This window comes from Engystomops pustulosus, unplaced genomic scaffold, assembly GCF_040894005.1.
Source record: "Engystomops pustulosus unplaced genomic scaffold, aEngPut4.maternal MAT_SCAFFOLD_241, whole genome shotgun sequence".
Taxonomy (NCBI): domain Eukaryota; kingdom Metazoa; phylum Chordata; class Amphibia; order Anura; family Leptodactylidae; genus Engystomops; species Engystomops pustulosus.
Window position 1 is genome coordinate 19,677 of NW_027285120.1, and position 23,152 is coordinate 42,828.

The following is a 23,152-nucleotide window of genomic DNA, read 5'->3' on the forward strand; positions in this document are numbered from 1 at the left end:
GGGAAGAGGAGACCAGCTCCTTACAGGTCCAGACATTAGGACCATAGGAGGAGCCATATCTATGCCTGGGAGAAGAGAACGACTCCTAACATGTCCAGACATTAGGACCATAGGAGGAGCCATGTCTATGCCTGGGGGAAGAGGGGACAGGCTCCTAACAGGTCCAGACAGTAGGACCATAGGTGGAGCCATGTCTATGCCTGGTAGAAGAGGAAAAAGGCTCCTCACAGGTCCAGACAGTAGGACCATAGGAGGAGCCATATCTATGCCTGGTAGAAGAGGAAAAAGGCTCCTCACAGGTCCAGACAGTAGGACCATAGGAGGAGCCATGTCTATGACTGGGGGAAGAGGAAAACAGCTCCTAACAGGTCCAGACATTAGGACCATAGGTGGATCCATGTCTATGCCTGGGGGAAGAGGAGACAGGCTCCTAACAGGTCCAGACAGTAGGACCATAGGAGGAGCCATGTCTATGCCTGGGGGAAGAGGAGACAGGCTCCTAACAGGTCCAGACAGTAGGACCATAGGTGGAGCCATGTCTATGCCTGGGGGAAGAGGAGAACGGCTCCTCACAGGTCCAGACAGTAGGACCATAGGTGGAGCCATATCTATGCCTGGGAGAAGAGGAAAAAGGCTCCTAACAGGTCCAGACAGTAGGACCAAAGGAGGAGCCATGTCTATGACTGGGGGAAGAGGAAAACAGCTCCTAACAGGTCCAGACATTAGGACCATAGGAGGAGCCATGTCTATGTCTGGGGCAAGAGAAGAACGACTCCTCACAGGTCCAGACATTAGGACCATAGTAGGAGCCATGTCTATTCCTGGGGAAGGGGAGAACGGCTCCGAACAGGTCCAGACAGTAGGCCCATAGGAGGAGCCATGTCTATGACTGGGGGAAGAGGAAAACAGCTCCTAACAGGTCCAGACAGTAGGACCATAGGATGAGCCATATCTATGCCTGGGGGAAGAGGAGATCGGGTCCTAATAGGTTTTACGTCTCACGATTTCATTCTCCCTAAACCTCATTTATCTTCTGCATAAATGAATATATTTCCGTCAGTAAAGTATAACAGACTAATACACAAAGGGCACAGATATTGAAGTGTTTTCTGCTGGTACATGGATTTATATGCCAGTTTAGTGTCACAACAGAACTTTGTCCCACGCACCACAAACGTCTGCAGGTAAAGGAGAGTCCGGTGCTTAGTCGGATCTTGCGACACATTAATTATAGCGACATGTAATTGTGTTGTACGGTCTATGTTAATGGCACTTCCGGAGCAGTGCAGGGGGCGCTAGATTCATGAGGAATGGAGCCAGTATTCAGTAATCTGCCACCTCCTGCACATCAGTGACTGCACCTAGTACACACTGCACTCATACTGGTAAATCTGGGCCAGTGAGTCCGGTGGGTCCAGGTCCCGCCAGGCCTTGCTACTGTTTAGGAGAGAAGTTGCAGAGTTTGTACAAAGCGGCTGATGATGGAGTTTCTTCGGGTCAGTTCCAGAAATCATCGGGTCCAGATGCTTTATAGTGACACGGGCCGGGATGGATCGGATTTTCGGCTCAGATAATGTAAGGAGAGGTAATGGAGATAGCAGCTAATTACTGCACAACACAGCAAAATCTGCCCAACTCGTTACCAGGGGATATGTAAATCACCGCAATACACAGCGCCTGCGGAAAACGGGGGCGGCCGGGTAATTACTCGCAGGATTAGGAGAAAGTACAGGGGAGATCTGCAGGTCCATCACACAGAACAACAGCCCCGTCCTGAGCCTCCACACATCAAGGACATCACACAGACCGGGTCAGCCCCACAAGTACAGGGGTCACAGTGACCAGAAACATCAGTCACAACACCGTGACCCCCCCGACAAATCCTTCCCCTGCAGGATACATGGGCTGCTTACACTAAAGGGTCATGTGATGCTCTATTGACGGGTCATGTGATGCTCTATTGATGGACCATGTGATGCTCTACTGACGGATCAGGTGATGCTGCATGGATGGATCAGGTGATGCTGAATGGATGGATCATGTGATGATGAATTGATGGATCAGGTGATTCTCTACTGACGGATCATGTGATGCTATATTGACGGATTATGTGATGCTGAATGGATGGATCATGTGATGCTGAATGGATGGATCATGTGATGCTGCATGGATGGATCATGTGATGCTCTATTGAAGGATCATGTGATGCTGAATTGACGGATCCTGTGATGCTCTATTGACGGGTCATGTGAAAGCTCTACTGATGGATCATGTGACGCTATATTGATGGACCATGTGATGCTCTACTGATGGATCATGTGATGCTCTACTGATGGATCATGTGATGCTCTACTGATGGATCATGTGATGCTGAATGGATGGATCATGTGATGCTCTATTGACGGACCATGTGATGCTGAATGGATGGATCATGTGACGCTCTATTGACGGACCATGTGACGCTCAATTGACGGACCATGTGATGCTCAATTGACGGACCATGTGATGCTGCATGGATGGTTCATGTGATGCTCTACTGACGGGTCATGTGCAGGGGGTGTACTATGTGCAGTGTGTACTATGTGCAGGGGGTGTGTACTTTGTGCAGGGGGTGTGTATTATGTGCAGGGGGTGTGTACTATGTGCAGGGGGTGTACTATGTGCAGGGGGTGTGTACTATGTGCAGGGGGTGTGTACTATGTGCAGTGGGTGTACTATGTGCAGTGTTTACTATGTGCAGGGGGGTGTGTACTATGTGCAGGGGGTGTGTACTATGTGCAGTGTGTACTATGTGCAGTGTGTACTATGTGCAGGGGGTGTGTACTATGTGCAGGGGGTGTGTACTATGTGCAGCGGGTGTACTATGTGCAGGGGGTGTACTATGTGCAGGGGGTGTGTACTATGTGCAGTGCCCTGTGTACTATGTGCAGTGTGTACTATGTGCAGGGGGTGTGTACTATGTGCAGTGTGTACTATGTGCAGTGTGTACTATGTGCAGTGTGTACTATGTGCAGTGTGTACTATGTGCAGGGGGTGTACTATGTGCAGGGGCTGTGTACTATGTGCAAGGGGTGTACTATGTGCAGGGGGTGTACACTATGTGCAGGGGGTGTACACTATGTGCAGGGTGTGTACTATGTGCAGTGTGTACTATGTGCAGGGTGTACTATGTGCAGGAGGTGTAGTATGCGCAGGGGGTGTACTATGTGCAGGGGGTGTACTATGTGCAGGGGGAATGTGTACTATGTGCAGGGGGAATGTGTACTATGTGCAGGGGGTGTACTATGTGCAGGGTGTGTACTATGTGCAGGGTGTGTACTATGTGCAGGGTGTGTACTATGTGCAGGGTGTGTACTATGTGCAGGGGGTGTGTACTATGTGCAGGGGGTGTGTACTATGTGCAGGGGGTGTGTACTATGTGCAGGGGGTGTACTATGTGCAGTGTGTACTATGTGCAGGGGGGTGTACTATGTGCAGGGGGTGTGTACTGTGTGCAGGGGGTGTACTATGTGCAGTGTGTACTATGTGCAGTGTGTACTATGTGCAGGGGGTGTGTACTATGTGCAGGGGGTGTGTACTATGTGCAGCGGGTGTACTATGTGCAGGGGGTGTACTATGTGCAGGGGGTGTGTACTATGTGCAGTGCCCTGTGTACTATGTGCAGTGTGTACTATGTGCAGGGGGTGTGTACTATGTGCAGTGTGTACTATGTGCAGTGTGTACTATGTGCAGTGTGTACTATGTGCAGTGTGTACTATGTGCAGGGGGTGTACTATGTGCAGGGGCTGTGTACTATGTGCAGGGGGTGTACTATGTGCAGGGGGTGTACACTATGTGCAGGGGGTGTACACTATGTGCAGGGTGTGTACTATGTGCAGTGTGTACTATGTGCAGTGTGTACTATGTGCAGGGTGTACTATGTGCAGGAGGTGTAGTATGCGCAGGGGGTGTACTATGTGCAGGGGGTGTACTATGTGCAGGGGGAATGTGTACTATGTGCAGGGGGAATGTGTACTATGTGCAGGGGGTGTAGTATGTGCAGGGGGTGTACTATGTGCAGGGTGTGTACTATGTGCAGGGTGTGTACTATGTGCAGGGTGTGTACTATGTGCAGGGGGTGTGTACTATGTGCAGGGGGTGTGTACTATGTGCAGGGGGTGTGTACTATGTGCAGGGGGTGTACTATGTGCAGTGTGTACTATGTGCAGGGGGGTGTACTATGTGCAGGGGGTGTGTACTATGTGCAGGGGGTGTGTACTATGTGCAGGGGGTGTACTATGTGCAGTGTGTACTATGTGCAGTGTGCACTATGTGCAGGGGTGTGTACTATGTGCAGGGGGTGTGTACTATGTGCAGTGTGTACTATGTGCAGGGGGTGTACTATGTGCAGGGGCTGTGTACTATGTGCAGGGGGTGTACTATGTGCAGGGGGTGTACACTATGTGCAGGGGGTGTACACTATGTGCAGGGTGTGTACTATGTGCAGTGTGTACTATGTGCAGTGTGTACTATGTGCAGTGTGTACTATGTGCAGGGTGTGTACTATGTGCAGTGTGTACTATGTGCAGTGTGTACTATGTGCAGTGTGTACTATGTGCAGGGTGTGTACTATGTGCAGTGTGTACTATGTACAGTGTGTCCTATGTGCAGTGTGTACTCTATGTGCAGGGGGTGTACACTATGTGCAGGGTGTGTACTATGTGCAGGGTGTGTACTATGTGCAGGGTGTGTACTATGTGCAGTGTGTACTTTATGTGCAGTGTGTACTATGTGCCGGGGGGTGTACTATGTGCAGGGGGGTGTACTATGTGCAGGGTGTGTACTATGTGCAGTGTGTACTATGTACAGTGTGTACTATGTGCAGTGTGTACTCTATGTGCAGGGGGTGTACTATGTGCAGGGTGTGTACTATGTGCAGGGTGTGTACTATGTGCAGGGTGTGTACTATGTGCAGTGTGTACTCTATGTGCAGTGTGTACTATGTGCCGGGGGGTGTACTATGTGCAGGGGGTGTACTATGTGCAGGGGGTGTACTATGTGCAGGGTGTACTATGTGCAGGGGGTGTACTATGTGCGATGTGGACACTATGGAGGCGATTTATGAACATTGTAACTTTGTAAGAAAAAATTTTACAAAAAAGCCCAAAAGATCCTCACTTTTGTCTCGATAAAGTAAATCCTTGAGGGCGGCGGCTTTTGAAGCTCCTGTCTGCACAGATGTTTCCTGCAAATGAGAAACTGGAAGACAAGAGTTTCGGATCCGCCATCAGGTGCGCGACAAAAATGAGTTGTAATTAGCGGAGTCGTAAATCCAGCGCGATGCTCCCCGGAGCCATTAGACGGCAGGCACGTTCCGCAGTCACTCTCCTTACACCGAGCCGCCATCAGCGTCAGGACCTCATTAAGTCTGGAGGAGAAGCCCAAGTGCCCCCCAGCGACCACATCCAGGACCTGCTCCAGGCTCCGCTGCAAAATCCTTCAATGAGCAAATAAAAACATAAAAGGCATCAATTGGGAAGAATATTACGTTTTATGAGGACAACGCAGCGCGGAGAGAGGACCTTGGGGCCGTCGCTTCACACAACGTGATATCAGACAACGGCCTCATAAAACATCAGTCTGGAGGAGACAGAAGCCACATTACTGCTCATCCGCGGGCGCTGCGCCCACATTACACTGACGGATGACTGTACACACAGACAACAAACATCCCGGGGACGGAGGAGGAATAGCAAGTCACAAAGATCGGACCCCCCCCCCCCCACACAGGCATCGGAGAGGACCCCAATACAGGGATCACCCCTCATCCAGGGCTGCCCCACACCAGCTCCATCACATACATACATGGAGTATAAGAGTAGTAAATCCTTCCCCTGCTCCCTGCACTCAGACTGATGATACACAGCCCCACACAGGGGTGACCCCCATACACCTCCACAGGTCACCCCAGAATCCTTAGTCACTGACTAACATATACACCTCTCCAGTGCCCACCCTAGACTGCCCATACAATGTCTTCCTCCTAACACTGTTCTAATATCATAATACACAGAGGTAAATATTCAGGATCCAGCTTCTTCTCTAGTGCTCCACTGAACCCTACATGTAATATATAGTAACACTAAGATACATAGTATAGACCTAAGACCCAGATACATAAGACAGAACATTCAGGGTCCAGCTTCTTCTCTAGTGCTCCACTGGACCGTACGTGTAATGTATAGTAACACTAAGATACATAGTATAGACCTAAGACCTAGATACATAACACAGAGCATTCAGGATCCAGCTTCTTCTCTAGTGCTCCAATGGACCCTACATGTAATATATAGTAACACTAAGATACATAGTATAGACCTAAGACCCAGATACATAAGACAGAGCATTCAGGGTCCAGCTTCTTCTCTAGTGCTCCACTGGACCCTACATGTAATGTATAGTAACACTAAGATACATAGTATAGACCTAACACCTAGATATATAAGACAGAGCATTCAGGATCCAGCTTCTTCTCTAGTGCTGCACTGGACCCTACATGTAATGTATAGTAACACTAAGATACATAGTATAGACCTAACACCTAGATACATAAGACAGAACATTCAGGGTCCAGCTTCTTCTCTAGTGCTCCACTGGACCCTACATGTAATGTATAGTAACACTAAGATACATAGTATAGACCTAAGACCTAGATACATAAGACAGAGCATTCAGGGTCCAGCTTCTTCTCTAGTGCTCCACTGGACCCTACATGTAATGTATAGTAACACTAAGATACATAGTATAGACCTAAGACCTAGATACATAAGACAGAACATTCAGGGTCCAGCTTCTTCTCTAGTGCTCCACTGAACCCTACATGTAATGTATAGTAACACTAAGATACATAGTATAGACCTAAGACCTAGATACATAAGACAGAGCATTCAGGGTCCAGCTTCTTCTCTAGTGCTTCACTGGACCATACATGTAATGTATAGTAACACTAAGATACATAGTATAGACCTAACACCTAGATACATAAGACAGAGCATTCAGGATCCAGCTTCTTCTCTAGTGCTCCACTGGACCCTACATGTAATGTATAGTAACACTAAGATACATAGTATAGACCTAAGACCTAGATACATAAGACAGAGCATTCAGGGTCCAGCTTCTTCTCTAGTGCCCCACTGAACCCTACATGTAATATATAGTAACACTAAGATACATAGTATAGACCTAAGACCCAGATACATAAGACAGAGCATTCAGGGTCCAGCTTCTTCTCTAGTGCTCCACTGGACCCTACATGTAATATATAGTAACACTAAGATACATAGTATAGACCTAAGCCCTAGATACATAAGACAGAGCATTCAGGGTCCAGCTTCTTCTCTAGTGCTCCACTGGACCATACGTGTAATGTATAGTAACACTAAGATACATAGTATAGACCTAACACCTAGATACATAAGACAGAGCATTTAGGGTCCAGCTTCTTCTCTAGTGCTCCACTGGACCCTACATGTAATGTATAGTAACACTAAGATACATAGTATAGACATAAGACCTAGATACATAAGACAGAGCATTCAGGGTCCAGCTTCTTCTCTAGTGCTCCACTGGACCCTACATGTAATGTATAGTAACACTAAGATACATAGTATAGACCTAAGACCCAGATACATAAGACAGAACATTCAGGGTCCAGCTTCTTCTCTAGTGCTCCACTGGACCATACATGTAATGTATAGTAACACTAAGATACATAGTATAGACCTAACACCTAGATACATAAGACAGAGCATTCAGGGTCCAGCTTCTTCTCTAGTGCTCCACTGGACCATACGTGTAATGTATAGTAACACTAAGATACATAGTATAGACCTAAGACCTAGATACATAAGACAGAGCATTCAGGGTCCAGCTTCTTCTCTAGTGCTCCACTGGACCCTACATGTAATGTATAGTAACACTAAGATACATAGTATAGACCTAACACCTAGATACATAAGACAGAGCATTCAGGGTCCAGCTTCTTCTCTAGTGCTCCAATGGACCCTACATGTAATGTATAGTAACACTAAGATACATAGTATAGACCTAACACCTAGATACATAAGACAGAGCATTCAGGGTCCAGCTTCATCTCTAGTGCTCCACTGGACCCTACATGTAATGTATAGTAACATTAAGATACATAGTATAGACCTAACACCTAGATACATAAGACAGAACATTCAGGGTCCAGCTTCTTCTCTAGTGCTCCACTGGACCATACGTGTAATGTATAGTAACACTAAGATACATAGTATAGACCTAAGACCTAGATACATAAGACAGAGCATTCAGGGTCCAGCTTCTTCTCTAGTGCTCCACTGGACCCTACATGTAATGTATAGTAACATTAAGATACATAGTATAGACCTAACACCTAGATACATAAGACAGAACATTCAGGGTCCAGCTTCTTCTCTAGTGCTCCACTGGACCCTACATGTAATGTACAGTAACACTAAGATACATAGTATAGACCTAAGACCTAGATACATAACACAGAGCATTCAGGGTCCAGCTTCTTCTCTAGTGCTCCACTGGACCATACATGTAATGTATAATAACACTAAGATACATAGTATAGACCTAACACCTAGATACATAAGACAGAGCATTCAGGGTCCAGCTTCTTCTCTAGTGCTCCACTGGACCCTACATGTAATGTATAGTAACACTAAGATACATAGTATAGACCTAACACCTAGATACATAAGACAGAGCATTCAGGGTCCAGCTTCTTCTCCAGTGCTCCACTGGACCGTACATGTAATGTACAGTAACACTAAGATACATAGTATAGACCTAAGACCTAGATACATAAGACAGAGCATTCAGGGACCAGCTTCTTCTCTAGTGCTCCACTGGACCACACATGTAATGTATAGTAACACTAAGATACATAGTATAGACCTAACACCTAGATACATAAGACAGAGCATTCAGGGTCCAGCTTCATCTCTAGTGCTCCACTGGACCGTACATGTAATGTATAGTAACACTAAGATACATAGTATAGACCTAAGACCTAGATACATAAGACAGAGCATTCAGGGTCCAGCTTCTTCTCTAGTGCTCCACTGGACCGTACGTGTAATGTATAGTAACACTAAGATACATAGTATAGACCTAAGACCTAGATACATAAGACAGAGCATTCAGGATCCAGCTTCTTCTCTAGTGCTCCACTGGACCCTACATGTAATGTATAGTAACACTAAGATACATAGTATAGACCTAAGACCTAGATACATAAGACAGAGCATTCAGGATCCAGCTTCTTCTCTAGTGCTCCACTGGACCCTACATGTAATGTATAGTAACACTAAGATACATAGTATAGACCTAAGACCTAGATACATAAGACAGAGCATTCAGGGTCCAGCTTCTTCTCTAGTGCTCCACTGGACCCTACATGTAATGTATAGTAACACTAAGATACATAGTATAGACCTAAGACCTAGATACATAAGACAGAACATTCAGGGTCCAGCTTCTTCTCTAGTGCTCCACTGGACCATACGTGTAATGTATAGTAACACTAAGATACATAGTATAGACCTAAGACCTAGATACATAAGACAGAGCATTCAGGGTCCAGCTTCTTCTCTAGTGCTCCACTGGACCCTACATGTAATGTATAGTAACACTAAGATACATAGTATAGACCTAAGACCTAGATACATAAGACAGAACATTCAGGGTCCAGCTTCTTCTCTAGTGCTCCACTGGACCATACGTGTAATGTATAGTAACACTAAGATACATAGTATAGACCTAAGACCTAGATACATAAGACAGAGCATTCAGGGTCCAGCTTCTTCTCTAGTGCTCCACTGGACCCTACATGTAATGTATAGTAACACTAAGATACATAGTATAGACCTAAGACCTAGATACATAAGACAGAGCATTCAGGGTCCAGCTTCATCTCTAGTGCTCCACTGGACCATACGTGTAATGTATAGTAACACTAAGATACATAGTATAGACCTAAGACCTAGATACATAAGACAGAGCATTCAGGGTCCAGCTTCTTATCTAGTGCCCCACTGGACCCTACATGTAATGTATAGTGACACTAAGATACATAGTATAGACCTAAGACCTAGATACATAAGACAGAGCATTCAGGGTCCAGCTTCTTCTCTAGTGCTCCACTGGACCCTACATGTAATGTATAGTAACACTAAGATACATAGTATAGACCTAAGACCTAGATACATAAGACAGAGCATTCAGGGTCCAGCTTCTTCTCTAGTGCTCCACTGGACCCTACATGTAATGTATAGTAACACTAAGATACATAGTATAGACCTAAGACCTAGATACATAAGACATAGCATTCAGGATCCAGCTTCTTCTCTAGTGCTCCACTGGACCGTACGTGTAATGTATAGTAACACTAAGATACATAGTATAGACCTAAGACCTAGATACATAAGACAGAGCATTCAGGGTCCAGCTTCTTCTCTAGTGCTCCACTGGACCCTACATGTAATGTATAGTAACACTAAGATACATAGTATAGACCTAAGACCTAGATACATAAGACAGAGCATTCAGGGTCCAGCTTCTTATCTAGTGCCCCACTGGACCCTACATGTAATGTATAGTGACACTAAGATACATAGTATAGACCTAAGACCTAGATACATAAGACAGAGCATTCAGGGTCCAGCTTCTTCTCTAGTGCTCCACTGGACCCTACATGTAATGTATAGTAACACTAAGATACATAGTATAGACCTAAGACCTCTATACATAAGACAGAGCATTCAGGATCCAGCTTCTTCTATAGTGCTCCACTGGACCCTACATGTAATGTATAGTAACACTAAGATACATAGTATAGACCTAAGACCTAGATACATAAGACAGAGCAATCAGGGTCCAGCTTCTTCTCCAGTGCTCCACTGGACCCTACATGTAATGTATAGTAACACTAAGATACATAGTATAGACCTAAGACCTAGATACATAAGACAGAGCATTCAGGATCCAGCTTCTTCTATAGTGCTCCACTGGACCCTACATGTAATGTATAGTAACACTAAGATACATAGTATAGACCTAAGACCTAGATACATAAGACAGAGCAATCAGGGTCCAGCTTCTTCTCCAGTGCCCCACTGGACCCTACATGTAATGTATAGTAACACTAAGATACATAGTATAGACCTAACACCTAGATACATAAGACAGAGCATTCAGGGTCCAGCTTCTTCTCTAGGCAGTTCCCGGGTTATGTACAGGTTCGGTTCCGTAGGTTTGTTATTAAGTTTTATTTGTATGAAAGTCCGAACTGTATTTTTTATAATTGTAAATCCAGACAACTTATTTTTTTGTCTCTGTGAGAAAGGGATTTTTAAACTATTGGGTTGTCATGGAAACCGTTATTAAGTCGGGGGTCGCCTGTATCTTAGGATAATCTATTCCTGTTTAGCGGATTCTCTAGTGCTCCCCTAGCCCTTTCACACCAGTAAGATGTGGCTGTAGACTTGTCCTGGTTCTGTGTGATTCTGGAGAGACCCCTGTGTATCTGTATGGATCCAGGACAAGGAGGCGCTGGAGGAGAGGATGGGAGTGACAAGCCGTGATGTCAGGCAGTGGGAGCAGAGGATGGGAGTGACAAGCCGTTATGTCAGGCAGTGGGAGCAGAGGATGGGAGTGACAAGCCCTGATGTCAGGCAGTGGGAGCAGAGGATGGGAGTGACAAGCCGTGACGTCAGGCAGTGGGAGCAGAGGATGGGAGTGACAAGCCGTGATGTAAGGCAGTGGGAGCAGAGGATGGGAGTGACAAGCCGTGATGTCAGGCAGTGGGAGCAGAGGATGGGAGTGACAAGCCGTGATGTCAGGCAGTGGGAGCAGAGGATGGGAGTGACAAGCCGTGATGTCAGGCAGTGGGAGCAGAGGATGGGAGTGACAAGCCGTGATGTCAGGCAGTGGGAGCAGAGGATGGGAGTGACAAGCCCTGATGTCAGGCAGTGGGAGCAGAGGATGGGAGTGACAAGCCGTGATGTCAGGCAGTGGGAGCAGAGGATGGGAGTGACAAGCCCTGATGTCAGGCAGTGGGAGCAGAGGATGGGAGTGACAAGCCGTGATGTCAGGCAGTGGGAGCAGAGGATGGGAGTGACAAGCCCTGATGTCAGGCAGTGGGAGCAGAGGATGGGAGTGACAAGCCCTGATGTCAGGCAGTGGGAGCAGAGGATGGGAGTGACAAGCCCTGATGTCAGGCAGTGGGAGCAGAGGATGGGAGTGACAAGCCGTGACGTCAGGCAGTGGGAGCAGAGGATGGGAGTGACAAGCCCTGATGTCAGGCAGTGGGAGCAGAGGATGGGAGTGACAAGCCGTGATGTCAGGCAGTGGGAGCAGAGGATGGGAGTGACAAGCCCTGATGTCAGGCAGTGGGAGCAGAGGATGGGAGTGACAAGCCGTGATGTCAGGCAGTGGGAGCAGAGGATGGGAGTGACAAGCCGTGATGTCAGGCAGTGGGAGCAGAGGATGGGAGTGACAAGCCGTGATGTAAGGCAGTGGGAGCACAGGATGGGAGTGACAAGCCGTGATGTCAGGCAGTGGGAGCAGATTGATGGGAGTGACAAGCCGTGATGTCAGGCAGTGGGAGCAGAGGATGGGAGTGACAAGCCGTGATGTCAGGCAGTGGGAGCAGAGGATGGGAGTGACAAGCCCTGATGTCAGGCAGTGGGAGCAGAGGATGGGAGTGACAAGCCCTGATGTCAGGCAGTGGGAGCAGAGGATGGGAGTGACAAGCCGTGACGTCAGGCAGTGGGAGCAGAGGATGGGAGTGACAAGCCCTGATGTCAGGCAGTGGGAGCAGAGGATGGGAGTGACAAGCCGTGATGTCAGGCAGTGGGAGCAGAGGATGGGAGTGACAAGCCCTGATGTCAGGCAGTGGGAGCAGAGGATGGGAGTGACAAGCCCTGATGTCAGGCAGTGGGAGCAGAGGATGGGAGTGACAAGCCCTGATGTCAGGCAGTGGGAGCAGAGGATGGGAGTGACAAGCCGTGACGTCAGGCAGTGGGAGCAGAGGATGGGAGTGACAAGCCGTGATGTCAGGCAGTGGGAGCAGAGGATGGGAGTGACAAGCCCTGATGTCAGGCAGTGGGAGCAGAGGATGGGAGTGACAAGCCGTGATGTCAGGCAGTGGGAGCAGAGGATGGGAGTGACAAGCCGTGATGTCAGGCAGTGGGAGCAGAGGATGGGAGTGACAAGCCCTGATGTCAGGCAGTGGGAGCAGAGGATGGGAGTGACAAGCCGTGATGTCAGGCAGTGGGAGCAGAGGATGGGAGTGACAAGCCCTGATGTCAGGCAGTGGGAGCAGAGGATGGGAGTGACAAGCCGTGATGTCAGGCAGTGGGAGCAGAGGATGGGAGTGACAAGCCGTGATGTCAGGCACTGGGAGCAGAGGATGGGAGTGACAAGCCGTGATGTAAGGCAGTGGGAGCACAGGATGGGAGTGACAAGCCGTGATGTCAGGCAGTGGGAGCAGATTGATGGGAGTGACAAGCCGTGATGTCAGGCAGTGGGAGCAGAGGATGGGAGTGACAAGCCGTGATGTCAGGCAGTGGGAGCAGAGGATGGGAGTGACAAGCCGTGATGTCAGGCAGTGGGAGCAGAGGATGGGAGTGACGCCGTGATGTAAGGCAGTGGGAGCAGAGGATGGGAGTGACAAGCCGTGATGTCAGGCAGTGGGAGCAGAGGATGGGAGTGACAAGCCGTGATGTCAGGCAGTGGGAGCAGAGGATGGGAGTGACAAGCCGTGATGTCAGGCAGTGGGAGCAGAGGATGGGAGTGACAAGCCGTGATGTCAGGCAGTGGGAGCAGAGGATGGGAGTGACAAGCCGTGATGTCAGGCAGTGGGAGCAGAGGATGGGAGTGACAAGCCGTGATGTAAGGCAGTGGCAGCAGAGGATGGGAGTGACAAGCCCTGATGTCAGGCAGTGGGAGCAGAGGATGGGAGTGACAAGCCGTGATGTCAGGCAGTGGGAGCAGAGGATGGGAGTGACAAGCCGTGATGTCAGGCAGTGGGAGCAGAGGATGGGAGTGACAAGCCGTGATGTAAGGCAGTGGGAGCAGAGGATGGGAGTGACAAGCCGTGATGTCAGGCAGTGGGAGCAGAGGATGGGAGTGACAAGCCGTGATGTCAGGCAGTGGGAGCAGAGGATGGGAGTAACAAGCCGTGATGTCAGGCAGTGGGAGCAGAGGATGGGAGTGACAAGCCGTGATGTCAGGCAGTGGGAGCAGAGGATGGGAGTGACAAGCCGTGATGTCAGGCAGTGGGAGCAGAGGATGGGAGTGACAAGCCGTGATGTAAGGCAGTGGCAGCAGAGGATGGGAGTGACAAGCCGTGATGTCAGGCAGTGGGAGCAGAGGATGGGAGTGACAAGCCGTGATGTCAGGCAGTGGGAGCAGAGGATGGGAGTGACAAGCCGTGATGTCAGGTAGTGGGAGCAGAGGATGGGAGTGACAAGCCGTGATGTCAGGCAGTGGGAGCAGAGGATGGGAGTGACAAGCCGTGATGTAAGGCAGTGGGAGCAGAGGATGGGAGTGACAAGCCGTGATGTCAGGCAGTGGGAGCAGAGGATGGGAGTGACAAGCCGTGATGTAAGGCAGTGGGAGCAGAGGATGGGAGTGACAAGCCGTGATGTAAGGCAGTGGGAGCAGATGATGGGAGTGACAAGCCGTGATGTCAGGCAGTGGGAGCAGAGGATGGGAGTGACAAGCCGTGATGTCAGGCAGTGGGAGCAGAGGATGGGAGTGACAAGCCGTGATGTCAGGCAGTGGGAGCAGAGGATGGGAGTGACAAGCCGTGATGTCAGGCAGTGGGAGCAGAGGATGGGAGTGACAAGCCGTGATGTCAGGCAGTGGGAGCAGAGGATGGGAGTGACAAGCCGTGATGTCAGGCAGTGGGAGCAGAGGATGGGAGTGACAAGCCGTGATGTCAGGCAGTGGGAGCAGAGGATGGGAGTGACAAGCCCTGATGTCAGGCAGTGGGAGCAGAGGATGGGAGTGACAAGCCGTGACGTCAGGCAGTGGGAGCAGAGGATGGGAGTGACAAGCCGTGATGTCACGCAGTGGGAGCAGAGGATGGGAGTGACAAGCCCTGATGTCAGGTAGTGGGAGCAGAGGATGGGAGTGACAAGCCGTGATGTCAGGCAGTGGGAGCAGAGGATGGGAGTGACAAGCCGTGATGTCAGGCAGTGGGAGCAGAGGATGGGAGTGACAAGCCGTGATGTCAGGCAGTGGGAGCAGAGGATGGGAGTGACAAGCCGTGATGTCAGGCAGTGGGAGCAGAGGATGGGAGTGACAAGCCCTGATGTAAGACAGTGGGAGCAGAGGATGGGAGTGACAAGCCGTGATGTCAGGCAGTGGGAGCAGAGGATGGGAGTGACAAGCCGTGATGTAAGGCAGTGGGAGCAGAGGATGGGAGTGACAAGCCGTGATGTCAGGCAGTGGGAGCAGAGGATGGGAGTGACAAGCCGTGATGTCAGGCAGTGGGAGCAGATTGATGGGAGTGACAAGCCGTGATGTCAGGCAGTGGGAGCAGAGGATGGGAGTGACAAGCCGTGATGTAAGACAGTGGGAGCAGAGGATGGGAGTGACAAGCCGTGATGTCAGGCAGTGGGAGCAGAGGATGGGAGTGACAAGCCGTGATGTCAGGCAGTGGGAGCAGAGGATGGGAGTGACAAGCCCTGATGTCAGGCAGTGGGAGCAGAGGATGGGAGTGACAAGCCGTGATGTCAGGCAGTGGGAGCAGAGGATGGGAGTGACAAGCCGTGATGTCAGGCAGTGGGAGCAGAGGATGGGAGTGACAAGCCGTGATGTCAGGCAGTGGGAGCAAAGGATGGGAGTGACAAGCCGTGATGTAAGGCAGTGGGAGCAGAGGATGGGGGTGACAAGCCGTGATGTAAGGCAGTGGGAGCAGAGGATGGGAGTGACAAGCCGTGATGTAAGGCAGTGGGAGCAGAGGATGGGAGTGACAAGCCCTGATGTCAGGCAGTGGGAGCAGAGGATGGGAGTGACAAGCCGTGATGTCAGGCAGTGGGAGCAGAGGATGGGAGTGACAAGCCGTGATGTCAGGCAGTGGGAGCAGAGGATGGGAGTGACAAGCCGTGATGTCAGGCAGTGGGAGCAGAGGATGGGAGTGACAAGCCGTGATGTCAGGCAGTGGGAGCAGAGAATGGGAGTGACAAGCCGTGATATCAGGCAGTGGGAGCAGAGGATGGGAGTGACAAGCCGTGATGTCAGGCAGTGGGAGCAGAGGATGGGAGTGACAAGCCGTGATGTCAGGCAGTGGGAGCAGAGGATGGGAGTGACAAGCCGTGATGTAAGGCAGTGGGAGCAGAGGATGGGAGTGACAAGCCGTGATGTCAGGCAGTGGGAGCAGAGGATGGGAGTGACAAGCCGTGATGTCAGGCAGTGGGAGCAGAGGATGGGAGTGACAAGCCGTGATGTCAGGCAGTGGGAGCAGAGGATGGGAGTGACAAGCCGTGATGTCAGGCAGTGGGAGCAGAGGATGGGAGTGACAAGCCCTGATGTCAGGCAGTGGGAGCAGAGGATGGGAGTGACAAGCCGTGATGTAAGGCAGTGGGAGCAGAGGATGGGAGTGACAAGCCGTGATGTCAGGCAGTGGGAGCAGAGGATGGGAGTGACAAGCCGTGATGTCAGGCAGTGGGAGCAGAGGATGGGAGTGACAAGCCGTGATGTCAGGCAGTGGGAGCAGAGGATGGGAGTGACAAGCCGTGATGTCAGGCAGTGGGAGCAGAGGATGGGAGTGACAAGCCGTGATGTCAGGCAGTGGGAGCAGAGGATGGGAGTGACAAGCCGTGATGTCAGGCAGTGGGAGCAGAGGATGGGAGTGACAAGCCGTGATGTCAGGCAGTGGGAGCAGAGGATGGGAGTGACAAGCCGTGATGTCAGGCAGTGGGAGCAGAGGATGGGAGTGACAAGCCGTGATGTAAGGCAGTGGGAGCAGAGGATGGGAGTGACAAGCCGTGATGTCAGGCAGTGGGAGCAGAGGATGGGAGTGACAAGCCGTGATGTCAGGCAGTGGGAACAGAGGATGGGAGTGACAAGCCGTGACGTCAGGCAGTGGGAGCAGAGGATGGGAGTGACAAGCCGTGACGTCAGGCAGTGGGAGCAGAGGATGGGAGTGACAAGCCGTGATGTCAGGCAGTGGGAGCAGAGGATGGGAGTGACAAGCCGTGATGTCAGGTAGTGGGAGCAGAGGATGGGAGTGACAAGCCGTGATGTCAGGCAGTGGGAGCAGAGGATGGGAGTGACAAGCCGTGATGTCAGGCAGTGGGAGCAGAGGATGGGAGTGACAAGCCCTGATGTAAGGCAGTGGGAGCAGAGGATGGGAGTGACAAGCCGTGATGTAAGGCAGTGGGAGCAGAGGATGGGAGTGACAAGCCGTGATGTCAGGCAGTGGGAGCAGAGGATGGGAGTGACAAGCCGTGATGTAAGGCAGTGGGAGCAGAGGATGGGGGTGACAAGCCGTGATGTCAGGCAGTGGGAGCAGAGGATGGGAGTGACAAGCCCTGATGTAAGGCAGTGGGAGCAGAGGATGGGAGTGACAAGCCGTGATGTCAGGCAGTGGCAGCAGAGGATGGGAGTGACAAGCCGTGATGTAAGGCAGTGGCAGCAGAGGATGGGAGTGACAAGCCGTGATGTAAGGCAGTGGGAGCAGAGGATGGGAGTGACAAGCCGTGATGTCAGGCAGTGGGAGCAGAGGATGGGAGTGACAAGCCGTGATGTCAGGCAGTGGGAGCAGAGGATGGGAGTGACAAGCCGTGATGTCAGGCAGTGGGAGCAGAGGATGGGAGTGACAAGCCCTGATGTCAGGCAGTGGGAGCAGAGGATGGGAGTGACAAGCCGTGATGTCAGGCAGTGGGAGCAGAGGATGGGAGTGACAAGCCGTGATGTCAGGCAGTGGGAGCAGAGGATGGGAGTGACAAGCCGTGATGTCAGGCAGTGGGAGCAGAGGATGGGAGTGACAAGCCGTGATGTCAGGCAGTGGGAGCAGAGGATGGGAGTGACAAGCCCTGATGTAAGGCAGTGGGAGCAGAGGATGGGAGTGACAAGCCGTGATGTAAGGCAGTGGGAGCAGAGGATGGGAGTGATAAGCCGTGATGTCAGGCAGTGGGAGCAGAGGATGGGAGTGACAAGCCGTGATGTCAGGCAGTGGGAGCAGAGGATGGGAGTGACAAGCCCTGATGTCAGGCAGTGGGAGCAGAGGATGGGAGTGACAAGCCGTGATGTAAGGCAGTGGGAGCAGAGGATGGGAGTGACAAGCCCTGATGTCAGGCAGTGGGAGCAGAGAATGGGAGTGACAAGCCGTGATGTCAGGCAGTGGGAGCAGAGGATGGGAGTGACAAGCCGTGATGTCAGGCAGTGGGAGCAGAGGATGGGAGTGACAAGCCGTGATGTCAGGCAGTGGGAGCAGAGGATGGGAGTGACAAGCCGTGATGTAAGGCAGTGGGAGCAGAGGATGGGAGTGACAAGCCGTGATGTCAGGCAGTGGGAGCAGAGGATGGGAGTGACAAGCCGTGATGTCAGGCAGTGGGAGCAGAGGATGGGAGTGACAAGCCGTGATGTCAGGCAGTGGGAGCAGAGGATGGGAGTGACAAGCCCTGATGTCAGGCAGTGGGAGCAGAGGATGGGAGTGACAAGCCCTGATGTCAGGCAGTGGGAGCAGAGGATGGGAGTGACAAGCCGTGATGTAAGGCAGTGGGAGCAGAGGATGGGAGTGACAAGCCGTGATGTCAGGCAGTGGGAGCAGAGGATGGGAGTGACAAGCCGTGATGTCAGGCAGTGGGAGCAGAGGATGGGAGTGACAAGCCGTGATGTCAGGCAGTGGGAGCAGAGGATGGGAGTGACAAGCCGTGATGTCAGGCAGTGGGAGCAGAGGATGGGAGTGACAAGCCGTGATGTCAGGCAGTGGGAGCAGAGGATGGGAGTGACAAGCCGTGATGTCAGGCAGTGGGAGCAGAGGATGGGAGTGACAAGCCGTGATGTCAGGCAGTGGGAGCAGAGGATGGGAGTGACAAGCCGTGATGTCAGGCAGTGGGAGCAGAGGATGGGAGTGACAAGCCGTGATGTAAGGCAGTGGGAGCAGAGGATGGGAGTGACAAGCCGTGATGTCAGGCAGTGGGAGCAGAGGATGGGAGTGACAAGCCGTGATGTCAGGCAGTGGGAACAGAGGATGGGAGTGACAAGCCGTGACGTCAGGCAGTGGGAGCAGAGGATGGGAGTGACAAGCCGTGACGTCAGGCAGTGGGAGCAGAGGATGGGAGTGACAAGCCGTGATGTCAGGCAGTGGGAGCAGAGGATGGGAGTGACAAGCCGTGATGTCAGGTAGTGGGAGCAGAGGATGGGAGTGACAAGCCGTGATGTCAGGCAGTGGGAGCAGAGGATGGGAGTGACAAGCCGTGATGTCAGGCAGTGGGAGCAGAGGATGGGAGTGACAAGCCCTGATGTAAGGCAGTGGGAGCAGAGGATGGGAGTGACAAGCCGTGATGTAAGGCAGTGGGAGCAGAGGATGGGAGTGACAAGCCGTGATGTCAGGCAGTGGGAGCAGAGGATGGGAGTGACAAGCCGTGATGTAAGGCAGTGGGAGCAGAGGATGGGAGTGACAAGCCGTGATGTCAGGCAGTGGCAGCAGAGGATGGGAGTGACAAGCCCTGATGTAAGGCAGTGGGAGCAGAGGATGGGAGTGACAAGCCGTGATGTCAGGCAGTGGCAGCAGAGGATGGGAGTGACAAGCCGTGATGTAAGGCAGTGGCAGCAGAGGATGGGAGTGACAAGCCGTGATGTAAGGCAGTGGGAGCAGAGGATGGGAGTGACAAGCCGTGATGTCAGGCAGTGGGAGCAGAGGATGGGAGTGACAAGCCGTGATGTCAGGCAGTGGGAGCAGAGGATGGGAGTGACAAGCCGTGATGTCAGGCAGTGGGAGCAGAGGATGGGAGTGACAAGCCGTGATGTCAGGCAGTGGGAGCAGAGGATGGGAGTGACAAGCCCTGATGTCAGGCAGTGGGAGCAGAGGATGGGAGTGACAAGCCGTGATGTCAGGCAGTGGGAGCAGAGGATGGGAGTGACAAGCCGTGATGTCAGGCAGTGGGAGCAGAGGATGGGAGTGACAAGCCGTGATGTCAGGCAGTGGGAGCAGAGGATGGGAGTGACAAGCCGTGATGTCAGGCAGTGGGAGCAGAGGATGGGAGTGACAAGCCGTGATGTCAGGCAGTGGGAGCAGAGGATGGGAGTGACAAGCCGTGATGTCAGGCAGTGGGAGCAGAGGATGGGAGTGATAAGCCGTGATGTAAGGCAGTGGGAGCAGAGGATGGGAGTGATAAGCCGTGATGTCAGGCAGTGGGAGCAGAGGATGGGAGTGATAAGCCGTGATGTCAGGCAGTGGGAGCAGAGGATGGGAGTGACAAGCCGTGATGTCAGGCAGTGGGAGCAGAGGATGGGAGTGATAAGCCGTGATGTCAGGCAGTGGGAGCAGAGGATGGGAGTGACAAGCCGTGATGTCAGGCAGTGGGAGCAGAGGATGGGAGTGATAAGCCGTGATGTCAGGCAGTGGGAGCAGAGGATGGGAGTGACAAGCCGTGATGTCAGGCAGTGGGAGCAGAGGATGGGAGTGACAAGCCCTGATGTCAGGCAGTGGGAGCAGAGGATGGGAGTGACAAGCCGTGATGTAAGGCAGTGGGAGCAGAGGATGGGAGTGACAAGCCCTGATGTCAGGCAGTGGGAGCAGAGGATGGGAGTGACAAGCCGTGATGTCAGGCAGTGGGAGCAGAGGATGGGAGTGATAAGCCCTGATGTCAGGCGAGGCGCAGTGACTACTGACAGGCTCTGCGCTCTCTGCGGGACACGTTGTCATATTGTCAGGAATAAGCTGCGGCTTTTTGACTAAACTTGAATTAATTCGGAAAAACATTTGTAGTTCAGCCAAAAATGTTTGGAGCAAAGCGGAGAATTCATCAGCGGCTCCTGACAGCCAGAAATCTCCATCTGCGTCCAGAGATCGCCATCTAATTACATTTTATTATCTGCTCACTTTATTCAGGTGACGGGTGCGGGGCACTGTGAGGAGACGGGTGCGGGGCACTGTCAGGAGACGGGTGCGGGGCACTGTCAGGAGACGGGTGCGGGGCACTGTCAGGTGACGGGTGCGGGGCACTGTCAGGAGACGGGTGCGGGGCACTGTCAGGTGACGGGTGCGGGGCACTGTCAGGGGCCGGGTGCGGGGCACTGTCAGGTGACGGGTGCGGGGCACTGTCAGGTGACGGGTGCGGGGCACTGTCAGGGGCCGGGTGCGGGGCACTGTCAGGTGACGGGTGCGGGGCACCGGGGAGGTGACGGGTGCGGGGCACTGTGAGGTGACGGGTGCGGGGCACTGTGAGGTGACGGGTGCGGGGCACTGTGAGGTGGTGGGTCCGGGGCACTGTGAGGTGACGGGTGCGGGGCACCGGGGGGGTGACGGGTGCGGGGCACTGTGAGGTGACGGGTGCGGGGCACTGTGAGGTGGTGGGTCCGGGGCACTGTGAGGTGACGGGTGCGGGGCACTGTCAGGAGACGGGTGCGGGGCACTGTGAGGTGACGGGTGCGGGGCACTGTGAGGTGACGGGTGCGGGGCACTGTGAGGTGACGGGTGCGGGGCACCGGGGGGGTGACGGGTGCGGGGCACTGTGAGGTGATGGGTGCGGGGCACTGTGAGGTGGTGGGTCCGGGGCACTGTGAGGTGGTGGGTCCGGGGCACTGTGAGGTGGTGGGTCCGGGGCACTGTGAGGTGACAGGTGAGGTTACAGATGTGGGGCACTGTGAGGTGACAGGTGCGGGGCACTGTGAGGTGACAGGTGTGGGGCACTGTGAGGTGACAGGTGAGGTTACAGATGTGGGGCACTGTGAGGTGACGGGTGCGGGGCACTGTGAGGTGACAGGTGCGGGGCACTGTGAGGTGACAGGTGCGGGGCACTGTGAGGTGACAGGTGTGGGGCACTGTGAGGTGACAGGTGAGGTTACAGATGTGGGGCACTGTGAGGTGACAGGTGCGGGGCACTGTGAGGTGACAGGTGCGGGGCACTGTGAGGTGACAGGTGTGGGGCACTGTGAGGTGACAGGTGATGTGACAGGTGTGGGGCACTGTGAGGTGACAGGTGTGGGGCACTGTGAGGTGGTGGGTCCGGGGCACTGTGAGGTGACGGGTGCGGGGCACTGTGAGGTGACGGGTGAGGTGACAGGTGTGGGGCACTGTGAGGTGGTGGGTCCGGGGCACTGTGAGGTGGTGGTCTACGCTGGGCACTTTTTGGCTGCGCACCCCTGCAGGATCACCCCCGGGCCTCCTCGCTCCTCTGTGACTGCTGAGTCACTGCCAGATAATAGCAGAATGTAATTTCCCCTCGTTATATATTCATGGCGGGTGAGTTATTACTCTCCATAAATATTCCTGCGGGTGGTGAGTTATGGGCCCTGCGCCGCGCGGATCCGGGAGAATCCGTCATGCACCTTTAAGAGTTACGGCCAAGGCGCGTCCGCGCAGATAAATGGGAGAACAGGAAGGATCCGCATCTCCCCGGCTGGACCTCACACTTCACAGCTGCAGGTTTGTTACATTGTCAGACAAGTCTCAGGGCAGGTAAGTGCTCACACCTTCAGATTGTCCGACGCAGTTTTTGAAGCATAAGCCAGATGTGGATCTACGCCCCGTAACATGACCCCAAAAGGGGACCTAAAACTACACCCCGAGCCCCTCCCTGCACATCTCTGGGACCCCCACACTCCTCAGTAGTAGTGATATAAGGGGGGACCTCATACTACACCCCGAGCCCCTCTCGGCACATCTCTGGGACCCCCACACTCCTCAGTAGTAGTGATATAAGGGGGGACCTCATACTACACCCCGAGCCCCTCCCTGCACATCTCTGGGACCCCCACACTCCTCAGTAGTAGTGATATAAGGGGGGACCTCATACTACACCCCGAGCCCCTCTCTGCACATCACTGGGACCCCCACACTCCTCAGTAGTAGTGATATAAGGGGGGACCTCATACTACACCCCGAGCCCCTCCCTGCACATCTCTGGGACCCCCACAC